Here is a 23,811-nt window from a genome sequence, read left to right on the forward strand (position 1 = left end):
AATAGCAGAATAACAGAGGCAGAAGATAGGATTAGTGAATTAGAAGATAGAATGGTAGAAATAAATGAATAAGAGGAGAAAAAAGAAAAACGAATTAAAAGAAATGAGGACAATCTCAGAGACCTCCAGGACAATATCAAACACTACAACATTCAAATCATAGGAGCCCCAGAAGAAGAAGACAAAAAGAAAGACCATGAGAAAATACTTGAGGAGATAATAGTGGAAAACTTCCCTAAAATGGGGAAGGAAATAATCACCCGAGTCCAAGAAACCCAGAGAGTCCCAAACAGGATAAACCCAAGGCGAAACACCCCAAGACACATATTAATCAAATTAACAAAGATCAAACACAAAGAACAAATATTAAAAGCAGCAAGGGAAAAACAACAAATATCACACAAGGGAATTCCCATAAGGATAACAGCTGATCTTTCAATAGAAACTCTTCAAGCCAGGAGGGAATGGCAAGACATACTTAAAGTGATGAAAGAAAATAACCTACAGCCCAGATTACTGGACCCAGCAAGGACTTCATTCAAATATGAAGGAGAAATCAAAAGCTTTACAGATAAGCAAAAGCTGAGAGAATTCAGCACCACCAAACCAGCTCTCCAACAAATACTAAAGGATATTCTCTAGAGAGGAAACACAAAAAGGGTGTATAAACTCGAACCCCAAACAATAAAGTAAATGGCAATGGGATCATACTTATCAATAATTACCTTAAACGTAAATGGGTTGAATGCCCCAACCAAAAGACAAAGCCTGGCTGAATGGATACAAAAACAAGACCCCCATATATGTTGTCTACAAGAGACCCACCTCAAAAAAGGGGACTCATACAGACTGAAAGTGAAGGGCTGGAAAAAGATTTTCCATGCAAAAAGAGACCAAAAGAAAGCAGGAGTAGCAATACTCGTATCAGATAAGGTAAGGTAAGGTAAGTCACTTCAGTCGTGTCTGACTCTGTGCGACCCCATAGACAGCAGCCCAACAGGCTCCCCCGTCCCTGGGATTCTCCAGGCAAGAACACTGGAGTGGGTTGCCATTTCCTTCTCCAATACATGAAAGTAAAAAGTGAAAGTGAAGTCGCTCAGTTGTGTCCGACTCTTAGCGACCCCATGGACTGCAGTGTACCAGGCTCCTCCGTCCATGGGATTTTCCAGGCAAGAGTACTGGAGTAGGGTGCCATCGCCTTCTCCGATATCAGATAAAGTAGACTTTAAAACAAAGGCTGTGAAAAGAGACAAAGAAGATCACTACATAATGATCAAAGGATCAATCCAAGAAGATGATATAACAATTATAAATATATATGCACCCAACATAAGAGCACCGCAATATGTAAGATAAATGCTAACAAGTATGAAAGGGGAAATTAACAATAACACAGTAACAGTGGGAGACTTTAATATCCCACTCACACCTATGGATAGATCAACTAAACAGAAAATTAACAAGGAAACACAAACTTTACATGATACAACAGACCAGTTAGACCTAATTTATATCTATAGGACATTTCACCCCAAAACAATGAATTTCACCTTTTTCTCAAGCACACACAGAACCTTCTCCAGGATAGATCACATCCTGGGCCATAAATCTAGCCTTGGTAAATTCAAAAAAAATAGAAATCATTCCAAGCATCTTTTCTGACCACAATGAAGCAAGATTAGATCTCAATTACAGGAGAAAAACTGTTAAAAATTCCAACATATGGAGGCTGAACAACACGCTGCTGAATAACCAACAAATCACAGAAGAAATCAAAGAAGAAATCAAAAAAGAAATCAAAATTTGCATAGAAACAAATGAAAATGAAAACACAACAACCCAAAACCTGTGGGACACTGTAAAAGCACTCCTAAGGGGAAAATTCATAGCAATACAGGCATACCTCAAGAAACAAGAAAAAAGTCAAATAAATAACCTAAAGTAACTAGAAAAGGAAGAAATGAAGAACCCCAGGTTTAGAAGGAAAGAAATCCTAAAAATTAGGGCAGAAATAAATGCAAAAGAAACAAAAGAGACCATAGCAAAAATCAACAAAGCCAAAAGCTGGTTCTTTGAAAGGAGAAATAAAATTGACAAACCATTGGCCAGACTCATCAAGCAACAAAGGGAGAAAAATCAAATCAATAAAATTAGAAATGAAAATGGAGAGATCACAACAGACAACACAGAAATACAAAGGATCATAAGAGACTACTATCAGCAATTATATGCCAATAAAATGGACAACGTGGAAGAAATGGACAAATTCTTAGAAAAGTACAACTTTCCAAAACTGGACCAGGAAGAAACAGAAAATCTTAACAGACCCATCACAAGCACAGAAATTGAAACTGTAATCAGAAATCTTCCAGCAAACAAAAGCCCAGTTCCAGACGGCTTCACAGCTGAATTCTACCAAAAATGTAGAGAAGAGCTAACACCTATCCTACTCAAACTCTTCCAGAAAATTGCAGAGGAAGGTAAACTTCCAAACTCATCCTATGAGGCCACCATCACCCTAATACCAAAACCTGACAAAGATGCCAGAATAAAAGAAAACTACAGGCCAATATCACTGATGAACATAGATGCAAAAATCCGTAACAAAATTCTAGCAATCAGAATCCAACAACACATTAAAAAGATCATACACCATGACCAAGTGGGCTTTATCCCAGGGATGCAAGGATTCTTCAATATCCACAAATCAATCAATGTAATACACCACATTAACAAATTGAAAAATAAAACCATATGATTATCTCAATAGATGCAGAGACAGCCTTTGACAAAATTCAACATCCATTTATGATAAAAACTCTCCAGAAAGCAGGAATAGAAGGAACATACCTCAACATAATAAAAGCTATATATGACAAACCCACAGCAAACATTATCCTCAATGGTGAAAAATTGAAAGCATTTCCCCTAAAGTCAGGAACAAGACAAGGGTGCCCACTTTCACCACTACTATTCAACATAGTTTTGGAAGTTGTGGCCACAGCAATCAGAGCAGAAAAAGAAATAAAAGGAATCCAGATCAGAAAAGAAGAAGTAAAACTCTCACTGTTTGCAGATGACATGATCCTCTACATAGAAAACCCTAACGACTCCACCAGAAAATTACTAGAACTAATTGATGAATATAGTAAACTTGCAGGATATAAAGTCAACACACAGAAATCCCTTGCATTCCTATACACTAATAATGAGAAAATAGAAAGAGAAATTAAGGAAACAATTCCATTCACCATTGCAACGAAAAGAATAAAATACTTAGGAATATATCTACCTAAAGAAACTAAAGACCTATATATATAGAAAACTATAAAACACTGGTGAAAGAAATCAAAGAGGACACTAATAGATGGAGAAATATACCATGTTCATGGATTGGAAGAATCAACATAGTGAAAATGAGTATACTACCCGAAGCAAACTATAGATTCAATGCAATCCCTCTCAAGCTACCAACGGTATTCTTCACAGAGATAGAACAAATAACTTCACAATTTGTATGGAAATACAAAAAAAACTCAAATAGCCAAAGCAATCTTGAGAAAGAAGAATGAAACTGGAGGAATCAAACTGCCTGACTTCAGGCTCTACTACAAAGCCACAGTCATCAAGACAGTATGGTACTGGCACAAAGACAGAAATATAGATCAATGGAACAAAATAGAAAGCCCAGAGATAAACCCACGCACCTATGGACACCTTATCTTTGACAAAGGAGGCAAGAATATACAATGGATTAAAGACAATCTCTTTAACAAGTGATGCTGGGAAAACTGGTCAACCACTTGTAAAAGAATGAAACTAGACCACTTTCTAACACCATACACAAAAATAAACTCAAAATGGATTAAAGATCTAAACGTAAGACCAGAAACTATAAAACTCCTAGAGGAGAACATAGGCAACACACTCTCCGACATACATCACAGCAGGATCCTCTATGACCCACCTCCCAGAATATTGGAAATAAAAGCAAAAATAAACATATGGGACACAATTAAACTTAAAAGCTTCTGCACAACAAAGGAAACTCTTAGCAAGGTGAAAAGACAGCCTTCAGAATGGGAGAAAGTAATAGCAAATGAAGCAACTGACAAACAACTAATCTCAAAAATATACAAGCAACTCCTGTAACTCAATTCCAGAAAAATAAATGACCCAATCAAAAAATGGGCCAAAGAACTAAATAGACATTTCTCCAAAGAAGACATACAGATGGCTCACAAACACATGAAAAGATGCTCAACATCACTCATTATCAGAGAAATGCAAATCAAAACCACTATGAGGTACCATTTCACGCCAGTCAGAATGGCTGCAATCCAAAAGTCTACAAGCAATAAATGCTGGAGAGGGTGTGGAGAAAAGGGAACTCTCTTACACTGTTGGTGGGAATGCAAACTAGTACAGCCACTATGGAGAACAGTGTGGAGATTCCTTAAAAAACTGGAAATAGAACTGCCTTATGACCCAGCAATCCCACTGCTGGGCATACAAACTGAGGAAACCAGAAGGGAAAGAGACACATGTACCCCATTGTTCATCGCAGCACTGTTTATAATAGCCAGGACATGGAAGCAACCTAGATGTCCATCAGCAGATGAATGGATAAGAAAGCTGTGGTACATATACACAATGGAGCATTACTCAGCCATTAAAAAGAATTCATTTGAATCAGTTCTAATGAGGTGGATGAAACTGGAGCCTATTATACAGAGTGAAGTAAGCCAGAAAGAAAAACACCATTATATATGGAATATGCAATGGCATATATATGGAATTTAGAAAGATGGTAACAATAACGCTGTATACGAGACAGCAAAAGAGACACTGATGTATAGAACAGTCTTTTGGACTCTGTGGGAGAGGGAGAGGGTGAGATGATTTGGGAGAATGGCATTGAAACATGTATAATATCATATATGAAACAAGTCGCCAGTCCAGGTTTGATGCACAATACTGGATGCTTGGGGCTGGTGCCCTGGGACAACCCAGAGGGATGGTATGGGGAGGGAGGAGGGAGGAGGGTTCAGGATGGGGAACACGTGTATACCTGTGGCAGAAGCATGTTGATATATGGCAAAACCAATACAATATTGTAAAGTTAAAAAATAAAATAAAATTTAAAAAATATTTAGTATGAATAATAATTAATAACAATAATAAGCAGTTATGTTAATTATTAATGTGTTTAAATATTAATGCTACACTTAAAAAGGGGAGAGAACTCCTAAACCATTCTCAGAAGTAATATGGTTTATCATCTATGGCAATCTCCATTTTGGCTGTTCTCTCTGAACAGAATAACAGGAAGAAAGAGTAAAGGGGATGCTAGTAATGACCATGAAAACATAATATCAAACAAAAGAAGACAACTGGCAGAAAAAAAGTTGATTACACTATCACTCAGGGTGGCCAAGTAAAACTGAAGCCCCAAATGTACAGACCACGATTTTTATGTGCTTCTGTTGTTAATAGTGTCCCAGAATCGATGGTTCTGAGGGAACAAAGAACTGAAACAAGGTCCTTGAACAAATGTTTGGCCATCAGCAATAAGGGAGAAACTAGTTCCAGCAAAGAAACAGTTGGGGGCACAGAAGCAAAGCCTGCAGCCCAGAGAGCAATTATATTTACCAGCTAAAAGCCAAAATATATTTAGAGGTATGCATAACCTCAACTAGAAATGCATACTCACCAAACAGTGAGATACTGTTTATTATTTGCCCGTCACTGTTTAAGTTTCTTCCAAATACAGTGAGAATGCATGTCTCACTGACAGCTGTCCCCGGAGGTTAAGAGGTGTGTCCAGAGTTGTTTAGCTGGCGTGTGACAGAGAGACACAGGCTGGTTGTTCTTGACATTCATGCTTTTTTTTTTTTTTAAGGTTTTTTTTGCATGTGGATAATTTTTAAAGTCTTTCTTAAATTTGTACAATGACAGTTTCTGTTTTATGTTTTGGTGTTTTGGCCACGAGACATGTGGGATCTTAGCTCCCAGACTGGGGATCAAAGTCGCAACCCCTGCATTGGAAAGTGAAGTTTTAACCACTGGACCATCAGGGAAGTCCCCATTCATGCTCGTGATTGTTTACATTCTATGGCTTCTTCTCTGTAAACATCCTTGGTTCCTGCCCCGTCGGAAGCCTACCTCTCCAGCCTTCCAATAATGCTGTAGGATGACCTACAACACCTCCTAGTAATTTCAGAGTTGGTTTCTCTTGTTTGCAATCAAAACCCCGATTGACTCGGTCCCAAATCCAATTTCAGAGTCAAGTGAACACAAAAGGCTCCTCTGGACTATGGCCCAGCAGCAACTCAATTACGTGAGGACTGAGGTGAGAGGGAGGTAGGCTTGGAGGCAGGGTACACATATTTATGGGGCTCACATTAATGAGCCAAATTCTCATCCTACAGGGTAAGAAACAGGAGCTGTCAGGAAACTTATGAAAGCAAGAGAGGTGTTTGTTTTTCTCAACGTTAAGCAGGTGGATTTTGAGAGGTCAGCCTTGAAAACATTTACAATTTTCTACCTGAGTCTACTGAGACAAGGAGCTATGGGTATCTTGAGGTCACAATTCCCTGGACTTCACAGAGAAATTTAAGAATTGAAAACAAGCAGGATTAAAGGATATACTTTCCTTTCTATGCTCTCCTACTTCATCTTCCTCCGCCTGACCCAAGGTTGGGTTGGAGGGCAGCTGGCATGATGCTCAGCCGGCACTGAAGGTGGACACCTGGCGCTGAGCAGATGCAGCCTGAGGTCAAGGCTGGGAGGGAGGGGAGACAAGGAAGCACCCATTTCCATATGCCCAAGGTCACAAGGCAAGAGCAACTCTGAGAGACCCAGCAGAATGGGAACAGACTGCCCTTCAGCTCTTCTGCCCTAACCAAGAAGTGGAGATTACAAGTGCCCTAACCAAGAAGTGGAGATAAGGCCGACCCACCCTCCAAGACAAGGAGACCTCAAGCTAGCGAACAAAGCCCAGCCCTGATGTCACTGCCACTGGAGGGTTTTCCCTCATCTCCAGCCCAAGGAGGTAGATGCCCTGCTCTTCTCTGTGCTCTTAGGTGCTTTCTGTTCTATCACAGTCATTACAATGCCAAATTGTAATTTGTACATTTTTATAAGACTATACTGTAATACTATGAACCTGTTTACCTCTCCAGCTGGACTGAAAGACTGGGATTATGCCTTTATTTGTTTCTGAATTCTCAGTTTCTGGAGCCTGAGGTAGCCATTCCTAGTATCTGTGCCTCCTTTCTCCTTCAAAGCTCCTGGGAAGAGGACACTTACCCCATTCCTTGAAGTGAATCAGGTCATGTGACTTGCTCTAGCCAATCAAATGTCAGCAACACACCCTTCAGAGAGGTGTATTTAAATACCCTTGTGGAGTTCTCCATTCTTTCTTCATGTTTCGTAGTCATGGTGGAAGGTAATGATGATGCAGAAGTGTCCTACGATGGAGGCAGAGCCACCACAAGGAGGACAGCTCCCCGTGGTGAGCACCCAGACACCAAATGGTCTTTCAGTGAGTAAGAAATAAACCTCTATGGTGTTAAGCCACAAAGATTTTGCAGTATTTTTGTCAGTGCTGCAAAACCTAGACTATCCTGACAAATCAGATGATAGGTATCTTACACAGATTTTTAGAAGGAAGAAAAGATATCAGGAAATGCAAAAGTGAGGATGACTCACTGGACAGCAGTCTGGGATGGGAGGGGTGTATGTGTTAGTCTCTCAGTTGTGTCCAACTCTTTGCGACCCCATGGATTGTAGCCCACCAGGCTCCTCTGTCCATGGGATTCTCCAGGCAAGAGTACTGCAGTGGGTTGCCATTTCCTTCTCCATACAACTGCCTGTGTGTGTAAGTGCTATATTATCATGAAGCTGCCTGTGATGAAAGAACTAATTAACAAAATCATTAATCCATTTTTTCATCTGTCTAGCCTTGTACTCCCAAAGCTAATTGCTTAAATGAAGGTTCTACATTTATTACTGCCATTAAGGAATGAACTGATTTTGCATTTCACAACCTTAGTTCTCACCAGAGCAACATCTTCTTGTATACATCTTTTGGATCAAGATAGAAGTCTCTATTTAAAGGAGGTAGTTTTGAAAATGTAAAACTAATTAGAAATCATTGTTTGTAAACTCTAAATCCCCCAGTGCAGACCAGTGAGACAGTAGTTATCCAAGACCATGCAATAGTTCTTCTCCTGGGAAGTTAAGGAAGAGACATAGATATAACTGCTGTTTAAGAGCTTAAATCACCTAAAAAGAGGGGACCTTTAACATGTAAAAGTGGGTTTGAATCACCTAGACTTCTAAAAGGAGTTTGTGGCATCCCTGTTTATATGAAGCAGCCCTCATCTGGGGCCAGGTAAATGGTAAAAGGATGAAGAAGCAGGAGGGCTGTGCAGGGAAACAAGGAGAGCAGACAATAGGGAGAGCTGATTCACAGAAGATGAGCTGGGAAAATGGCCCACCAGAACAGCCTTAGGGAACAAAGCTCGGGGGAGGAGGAGGGGAAAAAGGCACTGTGGAGCCAAAGGAAACCAAACCAATAATGAAAATGGCTAGCTCATCCCAAGTGAAGTGAGTAAGGAGCGTGCATGCTAAGTCGCTTCAGTCGTGTCCAACTCTTTGTGACCCCATGGACTGTAGCCCACCAGGCTCCTCTGTCCATGGGATTCTCCAGGCAAGAATACTGGAGTGGGTTGCCATTTCCTTACAGTATAGTCCATGGGGTTGCAAAGAGTCAGATGCAAGTAAGGAGATGAGTCCTCAAAACACCAGGAGAAGGCTCCCAGAGATTTCCTGGGGCCAAACCAGAGATGGAGATACTAGCAAGAGAACAGCTCTTTCCCCAGAGAGGGGAATAGGGAAGATCCCTACTCAAGGAGGTGGAAACAAAGCAGATCAGCAAGAACCATCCTCACCCCAGGATCCAAGACTGGAAAAGAAGCCTATGATGGCGGCCCCCATCCTCCATGCCAGGCTCCTCCTGTTCCCTGGACAGGATATGGCCTCTCTGAGGATCATCTGCACTAGGAATCCCCTTATTCCCTCCAGTCAATTTCCACTAACAGTTGACACTCACACATCACCATGTCAAGGCAGCCTTCATCCAGGAAGACACCATGGCCTTCCTGGTGGACTTGCAATCCACTCCTCTGTGGCTTGTCTTCTCAGGGTGTCCGGCCACCATGCACTCAGGATAAATAACCAGAAAGGAGGCAAAATTCAGGAGAAACAAAGGGCTCATGTGCCTGAAATGTGTGCCATGGTAACACAAGGTGATTCACCATGGTTTGCCTCAACTGTATAAGGTCACACCCCCAATTCCTTCACAAAGTCATGTTTTATGACACAGAGGGATATGAAAACACAGAAAGAGAAAGAAAAATTTCAGAATTCATTTCTCCTCATCAAGAAATTTTCTTCTTCCTAAAGAACTGTAACAACAGAAAATCTGAGATCAAGGACCTGTTTTATCTTTAAAACATTTAAGAAAAAGTATTAAGACAGCCTTTACTACCCACCCCCATCAAAAAAATCTCTAAAAGCTGTTGAACAGTTTCAACCTGGGCATCACATTTCAATATAAAAGAACCAATAAACACACAGAATTGGTACGAGTCTGTGCTATGGTCCTGCTTCATGGCAAGGGTACTGTAGAGGGTGATGTAGCTGAGTACCACAACCATGAACAGCGTTTTTCATCTTAGTGACGTGCCCATCACTGGAACCCATGGGCAAAGGAACTGAGGGTGTGATGATTCTATTCAACTAGTTGTTACGTTGTGAATGTAGTTCTGGAAGGCACTTCAGAATATGTTCAATATACTATGACAAAATTGAGCAAGATCAAAGTGCCACAAAAAGACCTTATGACTCTTGTGTAGAGACTAACAACACTAAGGGGTGTCTAGAGAAATGGCGGGGGCAGGAAAGAAAAAAAAAAAAACTGATAGGCAATTGTCGAAGAAGAATGTAAATTCTTCACAAAAAAGCTCCTCTGACTCTGAACCCTAGTCATGCAAGTTTACACTTAGGGATGACACTTGGGTCACATCCTAGCAGTTGTAGCTTCTCACCCAGGGACCTCTTGGGACCTTCTGAGATAAATTCAGAATCAATTTAAAGGCTAGACCCTTTTCCTGTACTCCTCACCTCTTCTTGTCTTATTCAGTCACCAAGTCATGTCCAACTCTTTGTGACCCCATGGACTGTGGCACGCCAGGTTTCCCTGTCCTTCACCATCTCCCAGAGTTTACACAAATTTATGTTCATTGAGTCAGTGATGCCATCCAATGATCTCATCCTCTGGCATCCCCTTCTCTTCTTGCCCTCAATATTTCCAAGCATCAGGGGCTTTTTCAATGAGTCAGCTCTTCACATCTGGTGGCCAAAGTATTGGAGCTTCAGCTCCAGCATCAGTCTTTCTAATGAATATTTGGGGTTGACTTCTTTTACGATTGACTTGTTTGGTCTTCCTGCAGTCCAAGGGACTCAACAGACTCTTCTCCAGTACCACAGTTCGAAAGCATCAATTCTTCAGTGCTCAGCCTTCCTTATGGTCCAACTCTCATGTCCGCACGTGACTACTGGAAAAATCATAGCTTTGACTAGATGGACCTTTGTTGGCAAAGTAATGTCTCTGCTTTCTAATACACTGTCTAGGTTTGTCATAGATTTCCTTCCAAGGAGCAAGTGTCTTTTCATTTCGTGGCTGCAGTCAACATAAAAAGTGATTTTGGAGCCCCTTGACATAAAAAAAAAAAAAAAATCACCACCAACACCCACTCCACTCATGATGTTCTTTTCATCCAAGGCTACACCTTCTACCATCAATCTTCCCATCTTTTGGGAGCTCTTCTTATCCTCCAGTATCAATCAAGGGTCTTCTCAAAAGACAGCCTATCAAACCTATGTGGGTGAAGTTCTGAAACCCAGCATGAGAGGCTGCTGAACACAGGCGTTAGGAATGACAAGCCTTTAACAGCCACAGGCAGGAAGGACAAAGGAAGACACAGCTCTACTGGAGACTGGAGAGAGCTGAAGTGATGGAGGAGAGGCTTCCCCATTGACGCTGGTAACAGATGGTTACAGGCACTGCCGGTACTACACGGAAAGGAGAAGCAGCAGAAGGGACAGACACCCACCCCTGAATTCGCTCCTCCCCTGGCCTTCCACTGACTGAACCCAAACCAAAGCCACATGGACGGAGCCCTAGTGATGAACATCCAGAGGGCAGGCTCCAAGGTGTAGACTGGAACAAAACGGAGAGGACAGGGGATGGACAGAGAATCAGTAGGTCAGCTGCCATGGACCCTTTGTGTTTCAAATGCTCACGACTTTTTAAACTGCCAGTTACTTTGTGGAAACCAATCAAGGGGAGTTTCCAGTATTATTAATTCTAATAAAGATCTAGTCAATCTAATCACAGAAAACTAGTCAATCTAATCACACTAGGACCACAGCCTTGTCTAACTCAATGAAACTAAGCCATGCCCATGGGGCCACCCAAGACGAGCGGGTCATGGTGGAGAGGTCTGACAGAATGTGGTCCACTGGAGAAGGGAATGGCAAACTGCCGGGAGCCGGTGAGGCATTCCACTCGTGACAAAGGTCATGAGGAAGGACGCTCGGCATACGCAAAGGCGGGATCGAGCCTCAGGAGTCCGCCTGGATATTCTCGAGCATCTACCCCCCCAAAAAACCAGAGTCTGCCTACTTTATTGCTTTGTGCTCTCACCTCTGACTTTACTGGAGGCTGTCCCCCACCACCATCTTGCTCTCTCTGTCAAAGAGTTAACTTACAGCTCCAATTAATAAAGTTCCTGGGCAATTAGGAGTGTTTAAATCCAAACCCCTCAGATGGCTCTCTAACTCGCCTGACAAGTTTACCCGGACTCCTACAGCTATGCATACGATTGTTTACAGTCTCCCAGCCTCCAGAGGCAGGGGAAGCTTAAGATATTCAAATAGCTTAGAGCCTCTCAGAGAGTTAGAAACTGTCAGAATAAGACTAGTAAGGGATTTCATTGATGAGTCAATGTTTGTTGCCAAGTTTTCACATCCCCTGAATTGTATCCTTGAATATGTATTAATTAATATAGTTGGTATGTAGAAAAAATAAGTAGTGGCCTTGGTGCTAGTAACTTTAGACCCTTAAGGTAATAAATTCTTTCCTTTGTTGTAAACCCATTACACATCCACCCTATAGGAATGCAATTTTATCTTCAGAAGATGGCGCCAAACCTTAAAATAATTACTCTTAGAGAAAATAAGTCTTTGTTGATAAGTCCTTGTCAAGAGTCATAAAATGTTAATAGGCCTTCTGGCCAGAAGATGATGTAAATCACCTAAACCATTTGTATACGATAAATTTGCAGGAAAGAAACCCTGGTTTTTGATAAGAATCAAAGACTGCTGACTTTGCATCCCCTATTATCCTCTATGTGTAACTTAGGGTATAAAAGCCCCTGTTAAAAATAAAGCTACGGGCCTTGCTCACCAATGCTTGGTCTCCCCATGTCATTCTTCTCCTTAACTTCTGGCTGAAGTCTCCATCTGGAGCGTGGATATCCTCTGCGACCACTTATTTGCCTGGGCTTCTAAGACCCACTCGAGAAGGTGTCTAAGGTGGGGCACCTTCTGCTATTCGAGAGGGCGCCTGCGGCCTCCGTGGTCAGAGCTAACCTCGTGTCACGGGTTATATTGATTTTCCGCGTAAACCAAGCTACTCAGCCTCTTTTCTCCACTGAATTTTCCTACTGAGCTATCCTCATTCTATTACTCTTTATATCTCTAATTACCATTTGAATAGGTCGCCGACACCGTCTCCCCTTCAAATACCCTGGATCAGCCGGGGCTGGTCCCCGGCAGCAAACCACTTCAGTATTCTTGCCTTGAGAACCCCATGAACACTCGATGGACGTGAGTCTGAGTGAACTCTGGGAGTTGGTGATGGACAGGGAGGCCTGGCGTGCTGCAATTCATGGGGTCACAAAGTGCCGGACATGACTGAGCAACTGAACTGAACTGAATAAAGATCTTATAGTCATGGTCTTCCATCTTGGTTTGTCCTTCTATCATGGAGGGGGCAAACAGAACACCAGGTAGACTCCTGGCCTCAGTAATTTTCTGATATTGAAGGGAATCAAACTTTTAAGGCCCTTTAGACCAGTGTGAGTAAGCGTGGTTCATGTCCCAGTAGCATCAGCATCACCTGGAACTGCACAGAAATGCAGATTCTTGGGCCCCATCCATGACGTATGGAATCAAAGTCTCTAAGACTAGGGCCTGGGAATCTGTGTTTTAAAAAGCTCTCAGGGGTTCTAATGTATGTATATGCTACAGTTTAAGGAGTCCTCCTTTAGACCCCATCTTTCATGTTTTAGGCAGGACAGAACATGGATATCCTATCATAGACCCTTCCAGTGTAAGGAGCCCTTGACCCTGAACTTCCTCGCTATGATCTTTAGCAAGATACCAATGTCTGACCCTGGTCATCTTACTTAGTTGCTGTCACTATGGGCAATAAAATCTATTTCAGCTTTTCAAAGGGCTTGATCTTGAAATCCCTCAGATTTGTCATTTCAGGAGACGATGACAATGGCAGCAATGACAGCAGCAGCAGCTCACACTAAGCCTTCTCCACACAACCAGTTTCACCTGAAAAGTGCTATGCATTTTAACCTACTTCCTTTCCTACCCTGTGAGGTGGGCACTACCTTTGCTTCACAGATGCTGAGGATGTGGCCTATGGAAAAACTCACTAACTTGTTTTGTCTGTATAAGAACGGAATACCTACTTTAGAGCTATGAAAACAGTATGAAAAGGCAATCTGCAAATATAAAGCCTTCTATAAATGACAGCAGTGTGAACAGCCAACTACTGATGAACTGACCGTGTGGAGTTTCATTAAGCTCTAACTTCATGGGATATTCAAGGCAGATTAGAATATGACTAGCAGGCTGCTGCTTCTTTTTTTTAATAAGTCGTGTGCCAAGAAGAGTGGAAATTCCAGTGTTTCAACAGGTGCTATTTGAAGATTTTTCATAAATTTGAAACAGTAGAGGAAAACAAATACTGATGTTAATCTGAATATAAAAAATAGCTTTCCTTGATGACAAGAAATAGCAACAAACCTCTTATCTAAAAGAAGATAAAACCACCTGGTAAGCTGTCCCCAGATGCAAAGGGCTGCTGACACACATTCTCTTCTGACACCTCTCCCAGAATTCTGTTTATGGCCAAACAAATGATTTAATCTTCTAGAAACAGATTCATAGGTAACATCATTTTTACTCTTTTGATATGATGGATTCTCGATTTAATCAAAATCTTCCTCCTCGTTCAAATGCTCTTTCTATTAAAGCATTATCTTCCCCTCTCTAACTCCAGAGATGAGGTGAGTATTAAGACCCATCTTTCCCTCTGTCTAAAATATGCCCCAAAGTGTCCTGGGGGTTGAGCTGGCATCTCAATGGAGAAAGACCTTGGCTGGACAGACAAGGGCCAAGAAATGAAAGCTGGTCCCCTCTCCCACCATCAACTGCATGATAAAATACTAGTATTGCATTTTAGAAACAGAGACTCAGAAAGGTTATCTGACTTATTCACATAGCCGGTAAATGACAAAACAGAAAAAAATTGTCTTTTCTACTATAACAAAGCCTAATTCTATTTCAGTGCATTGAAACAGGCATCATACTTCCCCTGCTCTCTAAAAGCAACATCACACAATTTATTTTCCCTACAAAAGAGTTCATACCTACATATAAATTCACAACACAATATGATGGAGTGTACCATCTGTAGTGTTTGTTCTTTACAGTCAATATTTAGAGGGTTAGACCGAGGAGAAGTGATAAGCTGTTCACGTCCCTGAATAGTAGCAGGAGAGAGTAAAACAAATTTACAGTTGGCACCAAAGGCAAAAGTGTTAGGCAATCACAAGTATTTGCATGTACACCTCATAACAGCTGCAGGTAAATTATTTGACAAGGTCAAATTCGACTAAACAACATAACCACCAGCAAAATAGGGTTGGAGTGAGTTGCTAGACCAGTTAGGAAGAAATACAGGAAGACAACCAGCTCGATTGCAGAAGCCCTGGTTTTCTGGACTCTAACTTTAGAAAGGTTTGTTTTGCCTTTATTAGAAATCCTGAATTATGTTTTTCCTACAGATAATGCAAATGGTACAAAAAGCAAAGGAAAGCACTTTACAAGGGAGAAGCCAAAGCCTCATGAAAAAAGCTGAAAAAACACAAAAAGCATTAATTGAGTCCCAGAAGGTAAGAAGGTACCCCTTGTCTTACATAAATACCACACACTAAGGGATTGTAGCACTGGAGTTCCTTGGGGCACCCACTGTTTCAGTGCTCGACATGTTATAATTACGTCTATGTCTTAGACAACAGCGTACAGTGGCTCAGTGGTAAAGAATCCGCCTGCCAATGTAGCAGACATGGGCTTGATCCATGGGTTGGAAAGATCCCCTGGAGGAGGAAATGGCAACCCACTCCATTCTCCTTGCCTGGAAAACCCCATGGACAGAGAAGCCTGGCAATGTTAGAGTCCATGGGGTCACAAAGAATCAGACATGACCTGGCGATTGAGTGTGCGTGCGCACACACAGGCACACACACACACACACACTTAGACAATACAGTTTTGTGGAAAGGCCACAGATATTAGAATCAGATAGTCCTGGGCCCCACTCTGCCTGTACTATTTCTTACCTGGGTGATCATGGAAGGCTATTAAACCTCTCTAGATGTTAATTTTCTTACAATTGAAAATACTTTCTCCTTTTGGAGGACTACTGAAGTTTCAATCTGATAAAGACATGCCAGAATCCACAATGTTGTCTCTGAACTTTCCCTTTTCCATGCATGCATGCATGCTAAGTCACTTCAGTTGTGACCAACTCTGTGCGACCCCATGGACAACAGCCCGTCAGGCCCCTCTGTCCATGGGATTTCCCAGGCAAGAATACAGGACTGGGTTGCCATTTCCTTCTCCGTTCCCTTTTCCATACCCACTTATAAATGATTTATCATAACAATAATTAACCATGGGGGAAAAAAAAGCTATTGATTTTAACTACCTTGCCTTCCTGTAAAATCTTATAACCTCTCACAAACTACTCCTCGATAACATAGTGTTACTAGAATGATCAGTATTTCTAACCAGGGTTGTTATGCAACATTGAGGCAAAAAAAAAAAAAAAAGTCACAAGCACTCAGAATCATCCCCAGGGACTTTTTTCCCACCTTTCCATCTATTTTTAGCTGCACAAGTTACTAATTACTGCCAAGTCCATTTAAGACAGTAAAAGTGTGAAACTCAGACTGTTCCGTTACGGTAACAGTATTTAGACACTACCTAAAATATTCACCCTATGTTAAGACACCACTACTTTTACAAACTTGGAAACTGAAACTGCATACATGAGCAAATTTTTTTATGCCTAGATTTCCATAAATATGTCTATGAAAGTCTATTTGCTTAGAATAAGCATCCAGCTGAGGAAGGAAACATTTAAGCTTTATGGTGCCCAAAGCTTCCCAGACATTGTCTCTTTTCTTGGAAAAACCTGACCCACAGTGTATCTCACAACAGCAGAAGAAAGTGAGGCTTCAAGAGCTCACACCATACACAAAAATAAACTCAAAATGGATTAAAGATCTAAACGTAAGACCAGAAACTATAAAACTCCTAGAGGAGAACATAGGCAACACACTCTCCGACATACATCACAGCAGGATCCTCTATGACCCACCTCCCAGAATATTGGAAATAAAAGCAAAAATAAACATATGGGACACAATTAAACTTAAAAGCTTCTGCACAACAAAGGAAACTATTAGCAAGGTGAAAAGACAGCCTTCAGAATGGGAGAAAATAATAGCAAATGAAGCAACTGACAAACAACTAATCTCAAAAATATACAAGCAACTCCTACAGCTCAACTCCAGAAAAATAAATGACCCAATCAAAAAATGGGCCAAAAAACTAAATAGACATTTCTCCAAAGAAGACATACAGATGGCTCACAAACACATGAAAAGATGCTCAACATCACTCATTATCAGAGAAATGCAAATCAAAACCACTATGAGGTACCATTTCATGCCAGTCAGAATGGCTGCAATCCAAAAGTCTACAAGCAATAAATGCTGGAGAGGGTGTGGAGAAAAGGGAACTCTCTTACACTGTTGGTGGGAATGCAAACTAGTACAGCCACTATGGAGAACAGTGTGGAGATTCCTTAAAAAACTGGAAATAGAACTGCCTTATGACCCAGCAATCCCACTGCTGGGCATACACACTGAGGAAACCAGAAGGGAAAGAGACACGTGTACCCCAATGTTCATCGCAGCACTGTTTATAATAGCCAGGACATGGAAGCAACCTAGATGCCCATCAGCAGATGAATGGCTAAGAAAGCTGTGGTACATATACACAATGAAGTATTACTCAGCCATTAAAAAGAATACATTTGAATCAGTTCTAATGAGATGGATGAAACTGGAACCTATTATACAGAGTGAAGTAAGCCAGAAAGAAAAACACCAATACAGTATACTAATGCATATATATGGAATTTAGAAAGATGGTAACAATAACTCTGTGTACGAGACAGCAGAAGAGACACTGATGTATAGATCAGTCTTATGGACTCTGTGGGAGAGGGAGAGGGTGGGGAAATTTGGGAGAATGGCATTGAAACATGTATAATATCATGTATGAAACGAGTCACCAGTCCAGGTTCGATGCACGATACTGGATGCTTGGGGCTGGTGCACTGGGACGACCCAGAGGGAGGGTATGGGGAGGGAGGAGGGTTCAGGATGGGGAACACAGGTATACCTGTGGCGGATTCATTTCGATATTTGGCAAAACTAATACAATATTGTAAAGTTTAAAAATAAAATAAAATTAAAAAAAAAAAAAAGAGCTCAGAGAATAATATGCGATGATAGAGAGTAGTAGCCCTACAACTCAAACTTCAAGCTGGCCGGAAGTCAGTGTTTCTTAAATAAGACCAACATGTGCTGTTGTATCTGATCTGACTCACCTTTCCTGGAAGATGCATGCCTGCCTTAATGACCTTTATCTTCTGACAGGCTACCATAAGCAGATAAGTGTAAGGAGGATAAATTCACAAACTTTTTGGATTGATGAAGATGGGCCTGGGTGTTTTTTGCTTAGGACACAGTAAATACAATCTTTAATCTTAGTCACTATTAGTTACCATACACATCTATAACCACAGCATTTCCCCTCCCACCTAGACCCTGACCTCTCCACCTCGATCCCAGAAGGAGGATCACAAGCCCGTGTGCCCCAATGAAAGAAAAGTTAATGTGTGGCATTATCAAAAGCATGTACTGATCATTCTCAAGAGTGGTAAGGAAATACCAACAGGTACTATAAAGGTTATGGGCATTCATTGGAAAAGACCCTGATTCTGGGAAAGATTGAAGTCAGGAGAATGGGACAAGACAGGACGAGATGGTTGGATGGCATCACCAACTCAATGGACATGAGTTTGAACAAACTCAGGGAGATAGTAAAAGACAGGGAAGCCTGGCATGGTGCAGTCCATGCGGTCACAAAGAGTTGGACACAACTCAATGACTGAAAATAACAACAATGAACATTTAGGCAAAAAAAAAAAAAAAAAATAGACCCTTGGTCCTCAGTGCATTTGAGAGTCAATTCAGAACATGGACTATGGAACCAGACTGGCGGGATTCAAAACTCCTTCTTCCCACCCACCCAGTGATCCTGGGCAAGTTACCTCTAGGTTCAGTTTCCTCATCTGTGTGTGTGTACGTGTGTGTGCACGCACATGCAGGCACACACACGTGTGCTCAGTTGTGTCCGACTCTCTTCATGTGCCCATGCACACGCAGGCACATGCACACATATGTGCTCAGTTGTGTCCTATGGACTGTTGCCTGCCAGGCTCCTCCGTCCATGGGATCTTCCAGGCAAGAATACAGGAGTGGGTTGACATGTCCTCCTCCAGGGAAATCTTCCCGACCCAGGGATTGAACCCATTTCTCCTGCATTACATGTGGATTCGTCACATTGCACCACCATCTGGGAAGCCCCTTCCTCATATGTAGAATGCAAATAATAGCATCTAACACAGATGCTTGTAGTGAGGCTGAAAGTGTATACCAGAATCTGCAAGGACATAATTAAGTGGTATGAAGTGTTATCACTGATTTTAATTTAAATACAAGGAACAAAATCATGCTTTGCCTATGAGATATGTGTATAAAATGACTATAAGCTGGCCATACTGGTATTACTTGGAGTAGAATGTGTTTCTCAATCAACAAAGTCTTATTTCCAGCAGAGAAGGGTGTTAAGCCAGGCCTGAAGCATTTCAGGTCAGACGCAGGAAATTGGCAGCCTTGTTCTTTCATGAGACGGAGTCATCAGGGTGGTATTCGATCCCTGGGTTGGGACAATCCCCTGGAGAAGGAAATGGCAAAAACCCACTCTGGTATTCCTGCCTGGGAAATCCCATGGACAGATGAGCCTGGCTGGCTAGTCTATGGGGTCGCAAAGAGGCGGGGCATGACTGATCACACATGCATGCATCAGGGTACAGGCTGTAAATGAAAAAGAAAGAACTTCCAGTTTCTCAAATCTGAAGAGCCACTGAGACCCTGCTTGAGTGAAAGGTGGCTGAAGGGAAGAGGTCAAGGCAGAGAAGACTGATCCAAAGGCTGAGGATCACAGGACGACTTGGGTGAACAGTCAAACTGGCACAACCAATCATTCTGACTGCAGTAAATGAAACAGATTTCAAGGAGATGAAGAAAGTGGTGGAACACTGCAGAAAATATCCCAGCAGCCAAAGCCCAAAATAAGGCATCTCCAGCACTCTGACAGTCTATATAGAAAGAGGGAATGTAGCTACCAGTTATTTCATTAGAGGGAGAAAATGACAGTCTTAGAAACAGCCTGATGAGAAGAATTTTAAATGAAACAAAAACTTAAGATGAAAGGCTTAAAAAGAAGGTTAAAAAAATTCAACCACTAAGAGAGGCAAAAGTTGGGGGACATGACTGATTTTCAGAAAAATCAGTACTCCTTGGGAAAATGGCTGATTTGGAGTCTGGACCAGGAAATAGAATAAGATATGCTTGGAACAACTTATGCTGGAAAGCAAGAAAGGTATCACAGACTACTAAGGCCTTGTAAGAAGTATGCAGGAGATAAATATAAACTGAGCATGGAAAAGAATACTGCCTTCAATGGATTGAAACAAATACATTCAGATCTACAAGATCTTGCTGATACTTGAAAAAGGAAAAAAAAACTCACTGGTTGTTAAGGCATTAAATCATAAATCAGAAAAATGATAAAAGGGAAAAAATCAAGCCTTTCCCCTCTCCTTCCTATACATTCGTTTTTTTTTTTTTTTTCAGAAGACCCAAGTATTTCATGAGGGCAAATTTATTTCTTCTTTTTTGAGAGTAAATTCTTTATAGATAGAATACCAACTGGTAAATGCAAGAGGAATGATAGATTTAGATCATCATTTTGTGACCCCTAATGAAATAGATCTAGGTTATAACTCACAAGGATGCTACAATTATCAGGTGAAAGGTAGATAGGTAAGTTGACCCCATCGGAACCCACTAATCACTCTTGGTATCTCAAAGAGGGACACATTCAGGCATCACATCTCTAATGATGTGATGCAACAGATTATACACAGTAATACCTACCAAGAATGCTCACTCTTAAGTCTGAATCTAATCAAGCTACTACATCTCACTGCCAGATTACAGGAAACATGGAACATAAACGAACAAATCAGATAACATTACAAGTAAGAAGTGACCCCAGAAGTGGACATTCTACCTGACAAATGACCTGCTATCTCCATCACATGAAAGGCATGAAGAAAACAAGCAGGGGAAGGGGGTTGTTATAAAATAAAATAGATTTACAAACCTAACAACCAAACACAATGTGTGGACCTTAATTCCTGGTTGCAACTAATCATAAATGAAAAGACATCTCTGAGAAAAATTAAATATGGGAATGTTAAGGAATTGTCACTAAAATTTTTAGGCAAGAAAGGCACAACGTTTTTTAAGGAACAAAGTCCTTATCAGAGATGTAAACTGAAACACTAATGAATGAGATGACATAATATTTAGGATTTTGTTTTAAAACACACTGCTACTGCTGCTGCTGCTGCTAAGTCGCTTCAGTCATGTCCGACTCTGTGCGACCCCAGAGACGGCAGCCCACCAGGCTCCCCTGTCCCTGGGATTCTCCAGGCAAGAATACTGGAGTGGGTTGCCATTTCCTTTTCCAGTGCATGAAAGTGAAAAGTGAAAGTGAAGTCGCTCAGTCGTGTCCTACTCTTCTCGACCCCATGGACTGCAGCCTATCAGGCTCCTCTGCCCATGGGATTTTCCAGGCAACAGTACTGGAGTAGGGTGCCATTGCCTTCTCCTTTAAAACACACTAGTCCCCCACAAAAGAAAAGTGGGGAAAAAAGAAATAAGTCAAACAAAATTTGAAAAATGTTAATAGCTGCCAAAAGTAGGAAGTAATTATCTTATTCTCTCATAATGTCCACAAAACAAAGTTAAAAAAAAATTAAATAGTTTTGATGTAAATTCAATCTATGCTTTATCTTACCAGTGATTTTTTAGGAGGTAGTTAAGGTCCTCCCCTAAAGAAAAATCTAGTCATTCCACTTAGCCTAAAGAGGTGCAAAGAGTCTTAATCAGCTTGCATTCTGAATTCAAAATGACAATAAGTGACTGAACCAAGGACCCAGGAGTTCTATGGTAAAAACCCAATGTCAGCTTACCTTTTCCCAGTAAGAGACAGCCTACAAGGCACCTGGGTTGGGCAGCACAACCCACAAAGAGCTCATCTGATGACAGTTGATGGCAGATGGTTAAGATCTGTGAGAGCCCAAGGGAGCATGGGCAAGGGCCAACCAGATTTCCTAAATCAGATCTTCGTCAATACAGAAATTGCAAAGTTTCCTACCAACTTGTGTAATGCACAAAGCTACTTTCTTGCCAGTGGTAATGAATCTGTGCTAACTTGTCCCTATAATCACTCACCTGTAATTTGGAAGTACAGCTCATGACATACAATACTGAAGGTCCACAGAAAGAGCTACACCATGATTTACCTGCATTGGTATCACTGCCCTAACCAAGGAGCTAACCACAAGACCCCAGGTGTTTACAAGTCACCCACTGGTTTGATACATACTACTTGTGTTTTTCTCTTTCCTTCAAACACTTCTATTATGGACTGAATATTTGCATTCCCCCAAAAATAAGATGTTGAAGCCATAAGCCCCAAGATGATGGTATTTGGAGGGCCTGTGGGAGGTAGAAAGGGTGAGACTAGGTCATGAGGGTGGTGTCTCCATGATGGAATTAGTGGCCTTATAAGAAAAAGGAGAGAGATCAAAGAGTCAGAACAAAAAAATTCTAAAATTTATATGAAAACACAAAAGACTCCAAATAGTCAAAGAAGTTTTGAGAGAGAGAACAAAGCTCCAGGTATCACACACCCTGATTTCAAACAATTTATATCACAAAGTTACAGTCATCAAAACAGTATGGTAGTGGTACTAACACAAACACACAGATGCCAGTACCTATATCAAAACAGTATGGTACTGGCACAAAAACAGAATAGAGAACTCAGAAATAAACCCATGCTTATTTGGTGCATTAATCTATGACAAAGGAGGAATACACAGCAGGAGAAAGACAGTAGGAGAAAAACAGTATCTTCAATAAATACTGTTGGGAAAACTAGAAAGCTACAGATAAAAGAATCAAACTGGACCACTTTATCACATCATATACAAAACAAACTCAAAGTGGATTCAGTTCAGTTGCTCAGTCGTATCCGACTTTTTGCGACCCCATGAATCACAGCAAGCCAGGCCTCCCTGTCCATCACCAATTCCCAGAGTTCACTCAAACTCACATCCATCGAGTCGGTGATGCCATCCAGCCATCTCATCCTCTGTCATCCCCTTCTCCTCCTGTCCCCAATCCCTCCCAGCATCAGTCTTTTCCAATGAGTCAACTCTTCGCATGAGGTGGCCAAACTACTGAAGTTTCAGCTTTAGCATCATTCCTTCCAAAGAACACCCAGGGCTAATAAAAAATGGATTAAGGACTTACAAACCTAAGATATGAAACCATAAAACTTCTAGAAGAAAACACAGGCAGTACACTCTGCTATCAGTCTTAGCAATACTTTTTTGGATCTGTCTCCTCAGGTAAGGGAAACAAAAGAAAAAATAAACAAAAGGGACTACATCAACCTAAAAGGCTTTTTCACAGTGAAAGAATCCATCAACAAAATGAAAAGGCAGCTTACTGAATGGGAGTGAGTAAATGACTTGCACATGATATACTCAAAAAGGAATCAATCTAATATATGCAAATAACTCATTCAACTCAACATCGAAAACAAAATAACCCCATTTAAAAAAATTGGGCAGAGGACCTGAAGGGACATTTTTCCAAAGAAGACATGCAGATGGCCTGTGCAGATGGCCAACAGGCATATGCAGGGATACTCAACTTCACTAATCATCAGGGAAATGCAATTCAAAACCACAATGAGACATCACCTCACACTTAGCAGAATGACTATCATCAAAAAGACAACAAACAACAAGTTCTGGTGAGGATACAGAGAAAAGGGAATCCTCCCATACCATTAGTTAAGGTTATAACTGGCACA

At 41.2% G+C, this 23,811-nt stretch overlaps 1 pseudogene; it reads right to left on the reverse strand.

The window, feature by feature from the left end:
- Nucleotides 1-23,811, reverse strand: part of LOC133242544 (piezo-type mechanosensitive ion channel component 2-like) — a 201,052-nt pseudogene that overhangs the window by 174,311 nt on the left and 2,930 nt on the right.

Source organism: Bos javanicus, chromosome X (assembly GCF_032452875.1).
Source record: "Bos javanicus breed banteng chromosome X, ARS-OSU_banteng_1.0, whole genome shotgun sequence".
NCBI classification, from domain to species: Eukaryota; Metazoa; Chordata; class Mammalia; order Artiodactyla; family Bovidae; genus Bos; species Bos javanicus.